The sequence below is a fragment of the Oncorhynchus masou genome, chromosome 31 (genome assembly GCF_036934945.1).
Source record: "Oncorhynchus masou masou isolate Uvic2021 chromosome 31, UVic_Omas_1.1, whole genome shotgun sequence".
NCBI classification, from domain to species: domain Eukaryota; kingdom Metazoa; phylum Chordata; class Actinopteri; order Salmoniformes; family Salmonidae; genus Oncorhynchus; species Oncorhynchus masou.
Genome location: NC_088242.1, coordinates 87,248,606 through 87,263,105, shown reverse-complemented (window position 1 = coordinate 87,263,105; position 14,500 = coordinate 87,248,606). Strand labels below are relative to the sequence as shown.

The following is a 14,500-nucleotide window of genomic DNA, read 5'->3' as shown; positions in this document are numbered from 1 at the left end:
CCTGCCTGGTGTGTTCCTTGTTCTTCATGATGCTCTCTGCGCTTTTAACGGACCTCTGAGACTATCACAGTGCAGGTGCATTTATATGGAGACTTGATTACACACAGGTGGATTGTATTCATCATCATTAGTCATTTAGGTCAACATTGGATCATTCAGAGATCCTCACTGAACTTCTGGAGAGAGTTTGCTGCACTAAAAGTAAAGGGGCTGAATAATTTTGCACGCCCAATTTTTCAGTTTTTGATTTGTTAAAAAAGTTTGAAATATCCAATAAATGTCGTTCCACTTCATGATTGTGTCCCACTTGTTGTTGATTCTTCACAAAAAAAATACAGTTTTTTATCTTTATGTTTGAAGCCTGAAATGTGGCAAAAAGTTCAAGGGGGCCGAATACTTTCGCAAGGCACTGTATAAAGTTGAATTTGGAAGTTTACATACACCTTAGCCAAATACATTTAAACTCAGTTTTTAACAATTCCTGATATTTAATCCTAGTAAAAATTCCCTGTCTTAGGTCAGTTAGGATTACCACTTTATTTTAAGAATGTGAAATGTCAGGATAATAGTAGAGAATGATTTATTTAAGCTTTTATTTCTTTCATCACATTCCCAGCGGGTCAGAAGTTTACATGCACTCAATTAGTATTTCTTAGCATTGCCTTTAAATTGTTTAACTTGGGTCAAACGTTTTGGGTAGCCTTCCACAAGCTTCTCACTATAAGTTGGGTGAATTTCGGCCCATTGCTCCCGACAGAGCTGGTGTAACGGAGTCAGGTTTGTAGGCCTCTTTGCTCGCACACGCTTTTTCAGTTCTGCCCACAATTTTCTATGGGATTGAGGTCAGGGCTTTGTTATGGCCACTCCAATACCTTGACTTTGTTGTCCTTAATCCATTTTGCCACAACTTTGGAAGTATGCTTGGGATCATTGTCCATTTGGAAGACCCATTTGCAACCAAGCTTTAACTTCCTGTCTGATGTCTTGAGATGTTGCTTCAATATATCCACATAATTTTCCTACCTCATGATGCCATCTATTTTGTGAAGTGCACCAGTCCCTCCTGCACAGCAAAGCACCCCCAGAACATGATACTGCCACCCACGTGCTTCATAGTTGGGATGGTGTTTTTTGGCTTGCAAGCCTCCCCCTTTTTCCTCCAAACATAACTATGGTCATTATGGCCAAACAGTTCTATATTTGTTTCATCAGACCAGAGGACATGTCTCCATGTGCAGTTGCAAACCGGAGTCTGGCTTTTTTTATGGCGGTTTTGGAGCAGTGGCTTCTTCCTCGCTGAGCGGCCTTTCAGGTTATGTCGATATAGGACTCGCTTTACTGTGGATATAGATACTTTCTACCTGTTCCTCCAGCATCTTCACAAGGTCCTTTGCTGTTGTTCTGGGATTGATTTACACTTTTCCCACCAAAGTAAGTTAATCTCTAGGAGACAGAACGTGTCTCCTTCCTGAGCGCTATGATGGCTGCATTGTCCCATGGTGTTTATACTTGCGTACTATTGTTTGTACAGATTATATGGTACCTTCAGTTGTTTGGAAATTGCTCCCAGGGATGAACCAAACTTGTGGTCTACAAATTCTTTTCTGAGGCCTTGGCTGATTTCTTCTGATTTTCCCATGATGTCAAGCAAAGAGGCACTGAGTTTGAAGGTAGGCCTTCAGAATCCATAGGCTGGATTATCAAAGCACGTCTCTCGACTATGCATGTCAAAATACCGCTATAACATTTCCCCTGCTTCTCTGTTCTGTCTCATACTTTCCCCCCATATAAGAGCTTCTGTAAAGAATGTGTGATTAGCAACAGCATGAGAGTAGATCTGGGTATTTATAAAGAAGAGTTGTATGGATCAGTTTTAAGATGGTCAGACCATGGATCATTTAGATATTTGATGTAACATTTTTGGATCCCTGTAGGTATATATATATTTTTAAACAAAATATTTGATTAAATATTGAATTTGGCCTTTACTACTATAGCCCATAGAAATGTGTTCTTCTAGTTTGGCGTGATCCTGGACAACACCCTGTCGTTCTCAACTAACATCAAGGCGGTGGCCCGTTCCTGTAGGTTCATGCTCTACAACATCCGCAGAGTACGACCCTGCCTCACACAGGAAGCGGCGCAGGTCCTAATCCAGGCACTTGTCATCTCCCGTCTGGATTACTGCAACTCGCTGTTGGCTGGGCTCCCTGCCTGTGCCATTAAACCCCTACAACTCATCCAGAACGCCGCAGCCCGTCTGGTGTTCAACCTTCCCAAGTTCTCTCACGTCACCCCGCTCCTCCGCTCTCTCCACTGGCTTCCAGTTGAAGCTCGCATCCGCTACAAGACCATGGTGCTTGCCTACGGAGCTGTGAGGGGAATGGCACCGCAGTACCTCCAGGCTCTGATCAGGCCCTACACCCAAACAAGGGCACTGCTTTCATCCACCTCTGGCCTGCTCGCCTCCCTACCACTGAGGAAGTACAGTTCCCGCTCAGCCCAGTCAAAACTCTTCGCTGCTCTGGCCCCCCAATGGTGGAACAAACTCCCTCACGACGCCAGGACAGCGGAGTCAATCACCACCTTCCGGAGACACCTGAAACCCCACCTCTTTAAGGAATACCTAGGATAGGATAAAGTAATCCTTCTCACCCCCCTTAAATGATTTAGATGCACTATTGTAAAGTGGCTGTTCCACTGGATGTCATAAGGTGAATTCACCAATTTGTAAGTCGCTCTGGATAAGAGCGTCTGCCAAATGACTTAAATGTAAATGTAAATGTAGTTCTGTCAGTGCAGGAATATCTAACAAGTAATCTAACAAATTCACAACAACTACCCTATACACATAAATGTAAAGGGATCAATAAGAATATGTACCAAAAAAATATATGAATGAGCCATGGCCGTGCGGCGTATGCAAGATGATGCAGCTGATGGTATAGAATGCCGTTTATGCATATGAGATGAGTAATGTAGAATATGTAGACATTATTAAAGTGTTATTTAAAGTGACTAGTGATACCTTTTGTTAAATCCATTCATTAAAGTGGCAAGAGATTTGAGTCTGTATGTTGGCAGCAGCCACTGTGTTAGTGATGGCGGTTTAACAGTCTGATGGCCTTGAGATTGAAGCTGTTTTTCAGTTTGCATTGAATAACACATTGATAAATGGCAAAACACACAATCCAAAAGTATAAGGAATAAGATGTTGAAGTGTCTGTCCCATAGAGCCCCGCATAGAGAGATATACAATATGGTTATCAAAACGTCATGCCAGGGTAGGCCTACATGAAACACAGCCCTTATTTCAAGTGTTTCCCCTATGGGAACAATGAATGGTGGAAAAACGATTGGAATTTCCCTATTTGACAGCTTGGTTTCATGTGTATTATGACTCATATGGTGGTACTCTATATCTAAGAATACTCAGGAAATATATATATATTTACATATAACCCCCTTTTTTTTCTTGGCACAAAACTACCTCAATACTTCCATTCATTTGTTTAATCAGGAACTGGTTTACCATTGTCACGTTCTGACCTTTATTTCCTTTGTTTTGTCTTTATTTAGTATAGTCAGGGCGTGAGTTGGGGTGGGCAGTCTATGTTTGTGTTTCTATGTTTGTGTATGGTTCTCAATCAGAGGCAGCTGCTTATCGTTGTCCCTGATTGAGAACCATATTTAGGTAACCTGGGTTTCACTGTTTCCGTGTGTGTGTTTGTCTCCGTGTGTGTGTTTGTCGCCACACGGTACTGTTTCGGTTTGGTTATTTTAGTTTGAGTTAATTTTTATTTTTACAGGGACAGTGCACATTAATCAACGTTTCAGTAAAAGTGCCGGTTTTAGCCAGCCGGCTAATTTTCAACCGCAGTCCCTGGGCAGGTTATTAAAAACAATTACAATATAGACAATAGCAACATAGAACAAGCAAGACATAGCAACATAGGACAAGCAAGACGTAGCATACAGACAGAGCAAAAAGCAGCAAGACAAAATTCATAAAAGCAACAAAGTGTTTCCACACCTCACAAGCTACAGACAACAGACAACATGGAAAGCGGCAACACACAGCTAGGGACCATGTTCACAAATCTTATTGACCTTTAGCCATGTCTTCAAGCATTTTGTGAAAGTGTGATATGTGGTGCAGTTATGTGTGTCTGATGGCAGTGTATTCCAGACATGGGAAGCTCTCACAGAGAATGCAGATTTACTAAAGGTGCTTTTCCTTAGGGGAACTATACAGTCACCTCTCATGGCAGACCTTGTGGATCTGCTGCCATATGTCTGGGTTTTCTGTTTAACAAAAATATTGAGTGGAGGGGGAGCCAGGCCATTAAGGATCTTGAATACAAGACATGCGTCGGTGTATTGCACAAGATTTTCCCAACTCAAGAGCTCATGCTTTCTAAGGATGTGACAATGATGATGGCTATTGGGCTTCCTATCAAGCACTTTGAGAGCCTGTTTGTAGACAGACTGAATAGGTTTTAATGTTGTACAGCAAGCTTGGGCCCAACTAGTCAAGCAGTATGTTAAGTGGGGAGTATCATAGAGTTGAAGTACAGTTTTGCTACCTCTGTAGTCAAACAATTTCGTATAAATCGGAAATTAGCTAGGTTGAATTTAGTTATTTGAATTACCTTTTTCACATGCTTTTTAAAAGAGAGGTTGGAATCAAGTATGATGCCAAGGTACTTAAAATCGGATACCACCTGGAGCTTCTCCCCTGACACATAGACATCTGGCTCAGTAGCATCTGTTGCCCTCTTTGTGAAGAACATGCAAACAGTTTTTTTCACATTGAGATGCAAACACGAGTCACTGAGCCACTTTTTAACCTGGACCATTACAGTAGTGAGTTCTTGTGCAGCTTGTTGTTTGCTCTTTGCATGCACATACATCACTGTATCATCTGCATACATTTGAACTTCAGACCCAGTACAGACAGAAGGCAGTTCATTAATGTACAGGCTGAATAGGAGGGCCCCCAGTATTGACCCTTGGGGCACGCCCACATCATAGCTACGATAGGGCGACAGCTCATTGCTCACTCTGACACACTGAGTTCTGCCTTCAATGTATGATTTCATCCATCTCAAGGCATCAGGGGAAAAGTTGAACTTTGACAATTTTGTGACGAGAACCTCATGGTTAACAGTATCAAAAGCCTTCCTTAGGTCCAGAAACACAGCCCCAACAGCACCCCCTTTGTCCATCTTGGACTTCACATTTTCCAGAAGAAAGGAGTTGGCCGTTTCTGTAGAGTGTTTCGCTCTGAAGCCAAACTGCATGGAGTGTAATGTGAAGGGGCTGTTGTTGAGGTGGGCAATCAGTTGTTCTGCTACACACTTTTCAACAACCTTTGACACCACAGGTAGTATACTAATGGGCCTGTAGTTACTCACGTCAGCAGGGTCGCCTGATTTAAAGATGGCCGTTATTATGGCCGACTTCCATACCCTTGGAAACACACCGAGACCAATAGATGTGTTGGTGACCTTAGTAATGGGGCCAATGAGTGACTCTTTGTAGTTTTTAAGAAAGGTAGAGTCCATCCCAAACAAATCTTTGGCTTTCGAGTTCTTTAGTGAGCTAATCACCTTGTTCACCTTTGACTCAGAAACCTCCCTTATGATGAAGACAGGTTGAGTGTCATTCACTAGCACTGAGCCCAAGAAACCGGTGGAGGGGTTCTGTGTCAGTGCCCTGACAGAGTCAATAAAGTAGGAATTGAAGGCTATTGCTATTTCGACTGCATCCTGTGTTAGATTGTTATTCACCATGATTTCTAGTCTTTTTCAGTGTTACTATGGTCTTTCCCTGTTAACTTTTTTAGATTCTCCCATATCAATTTAGAATTTCCCTTTGCTTCACCAATTATGTTAATAAAAAAGTTTGCCTTGGCCTGTCTGATTTCTTTCATCACCTTATTTCTCAACATGGTAAACCTACGTCTGTCATGCTCTAATTTAGATTTTAGGGCTATTTTTAGAGCATAATCTCATCCTTTCATCAATTTCCAGATTTCTCCATTTAGCCAAGGAAGAGTGCTCTTTTGGCCAGGTTTGGATTTGATTTTCTTTAGGAAGCCATTTATTGTAGTCTGGATTGTGGATAGAAAAACCTGACTATCAGCTTCCACGTCTGTATAGGACAAGAGATCATTCCAGTTTATTCCCTTAATTGCTTTTTCAAAATAGTTTAATTCACTCTTAGGTATTCTGAGTTGATCCGGCTTTCTAACAGTAGAGAGGTTAAACCTGCTCTTAGACAGCTTTCTGGCTATAAGTGTCAGATTATGATCAGACAGCCCAGTAACCATATTGAATGATTTAGTCACTCTCTCTGGTTTATTACTGAACACCAAATCAATCTGTGTTTTAGAGCATTTCACATATTCCTTTATTGTTTTTGTCTTTCATAGTGTTCAGTGCTTTTCTTATTAAAATCGTCATGAACACTTGCCACGCCGCATCTTGGTCCGATCCTTACTCTTCTTCAGAGGAAGAGGAGGAAATTTGCCGTTACAACCATCAGACGAGTCCTGTGACACTTGTGGGAGAGAACACCATCATGTTCATGAGAATCTCATATATCTCATATATCTCATATTTCCAAAGAGTGGTCATATTATTTTGTAGCCCAAATGTTTCCACGCTACAGACAGAAGTTGGCACATCCGTGGTACTGACTTCAGACGAGTGGGGCTCCATTATTACATATCAGTTTTATTTGCTCTGAAATCTTTGGCGCAGCCAAGCCGGGGAGAATTCTGGCATAGTGACCATATCTTAGTTGGCACTTCTGATTTTGCTGTATTTCCCCAGACCCTTCGGATAGATATGAATATTTCCCGGTATAGAAACTTGGTAGATTTTCAGGAAAATGTTCATCCCTATCACATGGTAAAAGGAAAGCTCAGTTTCCGAGATCTCTGATAATTGATTTGACTAGTGGCATCAAGCCCATCAGCTCCTAAAAGTAATTGGTGAAAGCTGGAAACAATGATAGTACATATTAAATTGTCCCTTGTCCCCCATGTCATTAAAGGTGAGCCTCAGCTGCAATTCCACCGCCAGCTGAATCGTACTACACCCGACGCTCGTATTATGTGGCAGGGCTTGCAAACTATTACAGACTACAAAGGGAAGCACAGCCGCGAGCTGCCCGGTGACACGAGCCTACCAGATGAGCTAAATCACTTCTATGCTCTTCTCGAGGCAAGCAACACTGAGGCATGCATGAGAGCATCAGCTGTTCCGGACGACTGTGTGATCACATTCTCTGTAGCCGACGTGAGTAAGACCTTTTAACAGGTCAACATTCACAAGGCTGCGGGACCAGACGGATTACCAGGATGTGTGCTCGGGGCATGTGCAGACCAACTGGTAGGTGTCTTCACTGACATTTTCAACATGTCCCTGATTGAGTATGTAATACCAACATGTTTCAAGCAGACAACCATAGTCCCTGTGTCTAAGAACACAATGGCAACCTGCAGGGTAGCCTAGTGGTTAGAGCCTTGGACTAGTAACCGCAAGGTTGCAAGTTCAAATCCCTGAGCTGACAAGGTACAAATCTGTCGTTCTGCCCCTGAACAGGCAGTTAACCCACTGTTCCTAGGCTGTCATTGAAAATAAGAATTTGTTTTTAACTGACTTGCCTAGTTAAATAAAGGTTAACATTTATTTTTAATAATAAAAAAATGACAACCTATACCCCCTCAGAAAATGAAAAAAGATTTGGCATGGGTCCTCAGATCCTCAAATGGTTCTACAGCTGCAACATCGAGAGCGTACTGACTGGTTGCGTCACTGCCTAGTACGGCAACTGCTCGGCCACGACCGCAAGGCACTGTAGAGGGTAATGTGTATGGCCCAGTACATCACTGGGGCTAAGCTGCCTGCCATCCAGGACCTCTACACCAGGCAGTGTCAGAGGAAGGCCCTAAAAACCCCAGTCATTGATTATTCTCTCTACTACCGCATGGCAAGCGGTACCGGAGCGCCAAGCCTAGGACCGAAAGGCTTCTCAACAGCTTTTACCCCCAAGCCATAAGACTCCTGAGCAGTTAATCAAATGGCTATCTGGACTATTTGCATCGTGTGCCAGGTTATGTAGACGAACAGTGCAATTTGTGTAACCAATAGTGAGGGGTGTGTCATAATGATTAAGTTAATTAAAATTAATTAGTGAAACTGTTAAAAAAGAGTATATGGCATATTAAATATATTATGCTATTGTTATCATATAGAAACATAATGGATTATTGTACATATTAGCATCAACATACATTATTGTTTCATTCAATTTCGCATACTAATTTTGTATTTCATTTCATATTTGTTACATGTAATCTTTTGGTTCAACTTTAATATATATTGAGCATCATCAACAGGGGGAACATATTAGGTGTACACTAATAAGCTATTAAAATAATATATACATTCATAAGACTTGTTCATAAAGGAAACATTTGTTCACGAGAAGGGCCTGAGATCAAAGTCAATATTCAGACCACGTGGGGTCAATGTTTTTAGATAGGACATCCAGTAAGCCTCTCTTTGTAGTAGAGGGATCTTGACGTTACCTCCTCTCCTTGGTAGAGCAACATGCTCAATGCCTGTTTATTTGAGAGAGGAGATTGAATGGTTAGCTTCAACAAAGTGAGCTGCTACTGAATAATCAATGTTCTTACACCTGATTGAGCTGCGGTGTTCAGCTATACTTTTTTTAAATTGTCTTTTCGTTTGTCCTACGTAGGCTTTTCCACATGAACAGGTGATGAGATAACTTACTCCCTTGGTCTTGCATGAGATGATACCCCTAACAGGGATCTTTCGACTTGTATGTGGGTGTCTGAAGAAAGACAGGTTTAAAGTTCTAGTGCCCATGAGCCACATTTGTAGTTTCCATTTGGGATAGGTGTCAAGAGTGTCTGAGTGGGCTCAGGGGAAGGTCAGATCTCACCAAGCTATCTCCAATATTATGACCACGCTTTTAGACCACCAGTGCGGGTTCCTTGAAGAGGTGTGCGATTATTTTGTTGTTGTTGCTTGGCTGAGAAGCAACCCCACACATTAATAGTCTCAGGATGCTTTACTGTTGGCATGACACAGGACTGATGGTAGCGCTCACCTTGTCTTCCCCGGACAAGCTTTTATTTGGATGCCCCAAATAATCGGAAAGGGGATTCATCAGAGAAAATGACTTTACCCCAGTCCTCAGCAGTCCAATCCCAGTACCTTTTGCAGAATATCAGTCTGTCCCTGATGTTTTCCTGGAGAGAAGTGGCTTCTTTGCTGCCCTTCTTGACACCAGGCCATCCTCCAAAAGTCTTTGCCTCACCATGCGTGCAGATGCACTCACACCTGCCTGCTGCCATTCCTGAGTAAGCTCTGTACTGGTGGTGCCCCGATCCCGCAGCTGAATCAACTTTAGGAGACGGTCCTGGCGCTTGCTGGACTTTCTTGGGCGCCCTGAAGCCTTCTTCACAACAATTGAACCGCTCTCCTTGAAGTTCTTGATGATCTGATAAATGGTTGATTTAGGTGCAATCTTACTTGGCAGCAATATTCTTGCCTGTGAAGCCCTTTTTGCGCAAAGCAATGATGATAGCTCGTGTTTCCTTGCAGGTAACCATGGTTGACAGAGGAAGAACAATGATTCCAGGCACCACCTTCCTTTTGAAGCTTTCAGTCTGTTATTCAAACTCAATCAGCATGACAGAGTGATCTCCAGCCGTGTCTCCGTCAACACTCACATCTGTGTTAATGAGAGAATCATTGACATGATGTCAGCTGGTCCTTTTGTGGCAGAGCTGAAATGCAGTGGACATGTTTTTTGGGGATTCAGTTCATTTGCATTGCAAAGAGGGACTTTGCAATTAATTGCATTTCATCTGATCACTCTTCATAACATCCTGGAGTTTATGCAAATTGCCATAATACAAACTGGGGCAGCAGACTTTGTGAAAATCAATATTTGTGTCATTCTCAACTTTTGGACACTTTGGCCACAACAGTACGGGCCACAATCAGACATAAAACACGTCATAGAGTTCTCATTACAAATCATTATTAGAAATTCAGAATTGGGATTTCGAAGTTCATGATTGGGAAGTGTTTGGGGAAGTGTTTAGTATTGACCTAAAGTACCTTGTCGCCAAAGGTTGTGGATATGTGATGGGGCCTCCAGGATGCCATCGCCGTGGACCAAATAACCACAGAACTGTGTCTTCAGGAAATACAGGCTTGCAAGAGAGTGTCTGTGGGACCAAGTTTCCTTGTAGATTTACTGTGTAGATGTGCTATTCCTCTAGCACAGGAGTCCAACTCCAGACTGGAGAGCTACTGAACATGCAGGCTTTGTTCTAGACCAACATTAACACACCTGAATTAACTGTGCTTTAGATTGAAGACTGATGAGTTGATTATTCAGCAGCTTTCCAGGTCTAGTGTTGGAGAACCCTGCACAAATGATCATTGGCTTTTCTTTTCCTTGAATTAAGTGGGTCTTTAAATCTATAATCCCAACAGTATTTTGTGTAGTTTGATTTCATTTAATTTGATTCAATTTGTCCCCAGGCTCTCAAGGCTCTGCTAGGGGACCAGTATGGACACCGCCCTATCCCCGTGTACTCTGTGGGAAACAATTTGAGTTGCTGCTGTCCAAGCTACTACAGGACCAGCTGGGGCTTCTTCATAAATGTTTCAGGAAAGAAAGCAATGCAGTCCCGCCCGTATACATAACTCTGTTGCCTCACTACAATGACCTTTGCCCTGACAGTGGGCTGCTGCAGGACGACAATGTAATTTCCTGGCGCTACACAGAGGCTCGACTATTGCAGCTCCACGCTCTGCGGGCCGAGCAGGTTGAGGAAGACGGGGATATCACCGCTGAACAAAAATACCAGTTCTTCAAATATGGTCAGAGTTTAGAAGTATCTTGGATCAGTTATGTTAGAATAGGAGCGAGCTAAAACCAGTTGTTATGTTTGCCTTGTGGTGTGTAGACAAGTGTTGCTAGATCAAGGTATGTTCTCATGGTGGCTTTCTAGTTAAATTTCCACTTAAACTACTATGCATTCACAATGACTTGGTAGCTTATTTGCTTACCAGCTGTAACTTATTGTAGAAAAATCCACATTGTAGAATGGATCAACCCATTTTCTGGTGTTCTCCCTCCGTAGTGATGGAGCATGAGATCGAAGAGTTTCTGCAAACATCGAATGGGGACAAGATCAAGCCCTCCACCGTCCTCTTTGTGTGGTCCAACTGCACAAGAAGGACGGCAGCTGGCCCAGTACATGGACGTGATGGCTGATGGCCTGCTGGATACCGAGTTGCGTGTCTACACCTCCACAGCTGGCATCCTCAACCTGCACTGTGTGGAGCTGAGCAAGGGAGACATCAAGCCCAGCTGCAAGGTACTGTGCTGCAAGCACGCACAGTACCGGGAGAGCCTCTGCGAGCAGTTCGTGTCCCAGACCAAGGCTGCTGCTCCAGTTTCAACTGTTCTGCCTGTGGCTATGGAACCCTGACCTGTACACCGGGTGTGCTACCTGTCCTAGACCTGCTGTTTTAAACTCTCTAAAGACAGCAGGAGCGGTAGAGATACTCTCAATGATCGGCTATGAAAAGCCAACTGACATTTATCTCATGAGGTGCTGACCTGTTGCACCCTCGACAACTACTGTGATTATTATTATTTGACCATGCTGGTCATTTATGAACATTTGAACATCTTGGCCATGTTTTGTTATAATCTCCACCCGGCACAGACAGAAGAGGACTGGCTACCCCTTATAGCCTGGTGCCTCTCTAGGTTTCTTCCTAGGTTTTGGCCTTTCGAGTGAGTTTTTCCTAGCCACCGTGCTTCTACACCTGCATTGCTTGCTGTTTGGGGTTTTAGGCTGGGTTTCTGTACAGCACTTTGAGATATCAGCTGATGTAAGAACGGCTATATAAATACATTTGATTTGATTTTGATGCTGCTTCCCAATTAGCGGCTGGTTCGGTGAGGATGAAGGGGGCAGGAGGAGATGAAGGGCAGGGGGAGGGGGAAGAGGAAGAAGACCAAAGGTGGCTGCTCCAGGAGCTGAGCCACCACATGGCTCTGAGCACCAGGAAGGGTTTGGGTGTGTTCTGCGGCAGGGAGGACCTCCTGGGGAAGATCTGCCTGGCCATGTGGGAGCACACCAACTTCTGACATGCGCCCCTGATGGTGCACAGGCTTCCGGGCGTGGGTAAGACAGTGCTGCTCTGCAAGCTGGCTCAGGAGGTGCGTGGACTACTGGATCCCAGGGCCGTGGTGGTGTTAAGGTTTCTGGGGATGTCAGCCAAGAGCTCCGACGTGGACTGCGTCCGCCGGATCTGCACTGCGTTCAGTTTGCCGCCACCCACCTGCTAACCTCAAACATGCATGAGGACCTGATGAGGTTCTTCCATAGCCTTCTAGCTGGGGTGTCGGAGCGAGGACACACACTTTTTTATCTTAATAGACGCCCTCGATCAATTGTACAGCGTTGTACAATTGTACAGTGTACAGTGTTTGTATAATTTGATATGGTAATATGAGTGTTGAGGACAATGCGTGTGAAATCTAGATCTGAATCAAAATGGTCTGGACAACCCACTTTAACAATTTGAAACAGTGCGAGGGAGGTAGATGAGGTCAGAGCAGCGGGCTGAGAGACACAGCGTCCTGGCAGAGTACTTCCTGGCTAGCTGGAGCCAAGGCCAATTTATAGCTGTCCTTTGACCTCCACTGAATACCACAATGGATGCTGACCTCAAGGTAACAGAATGATGGGATTTCAGTTCAGTTCGACCAATTATCTCACGCCACCTACAGCCAGAAACTCACAGTAAATAAGGACTGAAACTAGCATGAAGCTAACCGGCCGTGTTTCCAGTGTGAAAATGTTCCCATGGGACATTTGTGTGGTGTTGAATCATTAATATACACCTGTCTTCTCAAGGTGCCCCCTCAGCCCCCGTGTTTCGTTAAAGGAGTGGCTAATGTCAAGAACGTCAATTTTAATTGTTGATGCCCTTACTGTGTATGATGATGTCATATTACAAAGTCTACTTTCAAGCTGAGACTATTTTGCCCCACAGGCAGTAGTGAGTGGCTGTACTGTAAGTCTCTGACCTGTGGGGTGGCCAGTGTCATTGAGGACCTGACCCTCTGCACCGAACTCATGGACTGTCCCGAAACTCAACTGATCCGAGACACGTTCATTCTCCTCAAGCCCACCCTGGACTTCCTAGATGGACAGATGGGGCAGTCTCTATTGGGTCAGGGGCTGGCATCTTAGTCAAGTGTCACGTTTGAATTGACACATGTTCTGTTGGTTTTAAATCTGTCCTGTTTCTGATAAAGAAGATCACGATTTCACATATTTAGAAGCCATTCTGTAGGGTAGATGATTTGGTTATTGATGGATATGAGTCCCTAATACATTCCTCTATGGCTTGGAACCAGAAACATTGACATTATACTTAGGATGGATGAGCTGGGTAGATGGATGGATGGGCTAGATGGATGATATCAGGAGAGCCTGCTCTTCACACTGTCTCACCAACCATCTCACTCCATTCTAATACTATGTTTCCTTTCCAAAGACCCCTCCCTTTTCTACATGGAGGTCTTGGCCAGGCTCCACTCTTTCGCTGAGATGTACCCTTCACTGATAGGACGACTCTGTAACCTCTGTCACGACTGGTTCTTGTGCTGTCCCGACCCCATCCTCACCCCCAAGTGCACCTTCCTCCAGTCTCCAGGAGGAGTGCTAAAGACAACGCTTGCTGGTTTCCAGGAAGGTTGGTACACAGTACTGTAGGATTCACTTATTTAATGCGAATGAGCCCAGGAGTATAGGATGATCCAAGTTTAGTCTCTATTTCACCTCTCTAATCATTAAGGTTAGGATTTAGTATGGGTACGCTGTCAGGCATATTTACATTTTGCTTATTCTTGCTCATTCTTTCTCTCTCTCTGTGTGTGTGTGTGCGGGCATGCATTTCGTAGGAAAGGTATTTGATTGTGTAATAATCTCCTTGCCAGAATCGCAGTCAGTCATATTCAAATTCTGCTTATTCTTGCTCAGTCTTTCTCTGTGTGTGTGTGTGTGCATTCATTTCTTAGGAAAGGTATTTGATTGTGTAATAATCTCCTTGCCAGAATCGCTGTGAGGCATATCTGAAGTCTGCTTATTATTTCTGTGTGTTTATGTGTGTGTGTGTGTGTGTCTACTTGTTTGTGCTCTACAGCTAAAGTGCTATTAGTGAGAGCAATTGACAGCGGCGATTGGCTTCTGATGGGACTCTGAGGAGGTGGAGCCTGTTGAGTGGCAGGCAGCTGTACTGTATGCTGGAGGCGGTGTCTAGTAACCCCTCGCCTTCCACCTCACACATCCACGTGTCTGAGGAGTGGGCCCTCGTCTTTACCCACTCAGGAGGCCATGTATGACATGGATGTGAAG

The 14,500-nt window shown here is 43.8% G+C and overlaps 1 pseudogene; it reads left to right on the top strand.

Annotated features, from left to right (window-relative positions):
- The first annotated feature begins 10,197 nt into the window (after positions 1-10,197).
- Positions 10,198-11,554, top strand: LOC135525040 (NACHT domain- and WD repeat-containing protein 1-like; annotated as a pseudogene).
- Positions 11,555-14,500: the final 2,946 nt, after the last annotated feature.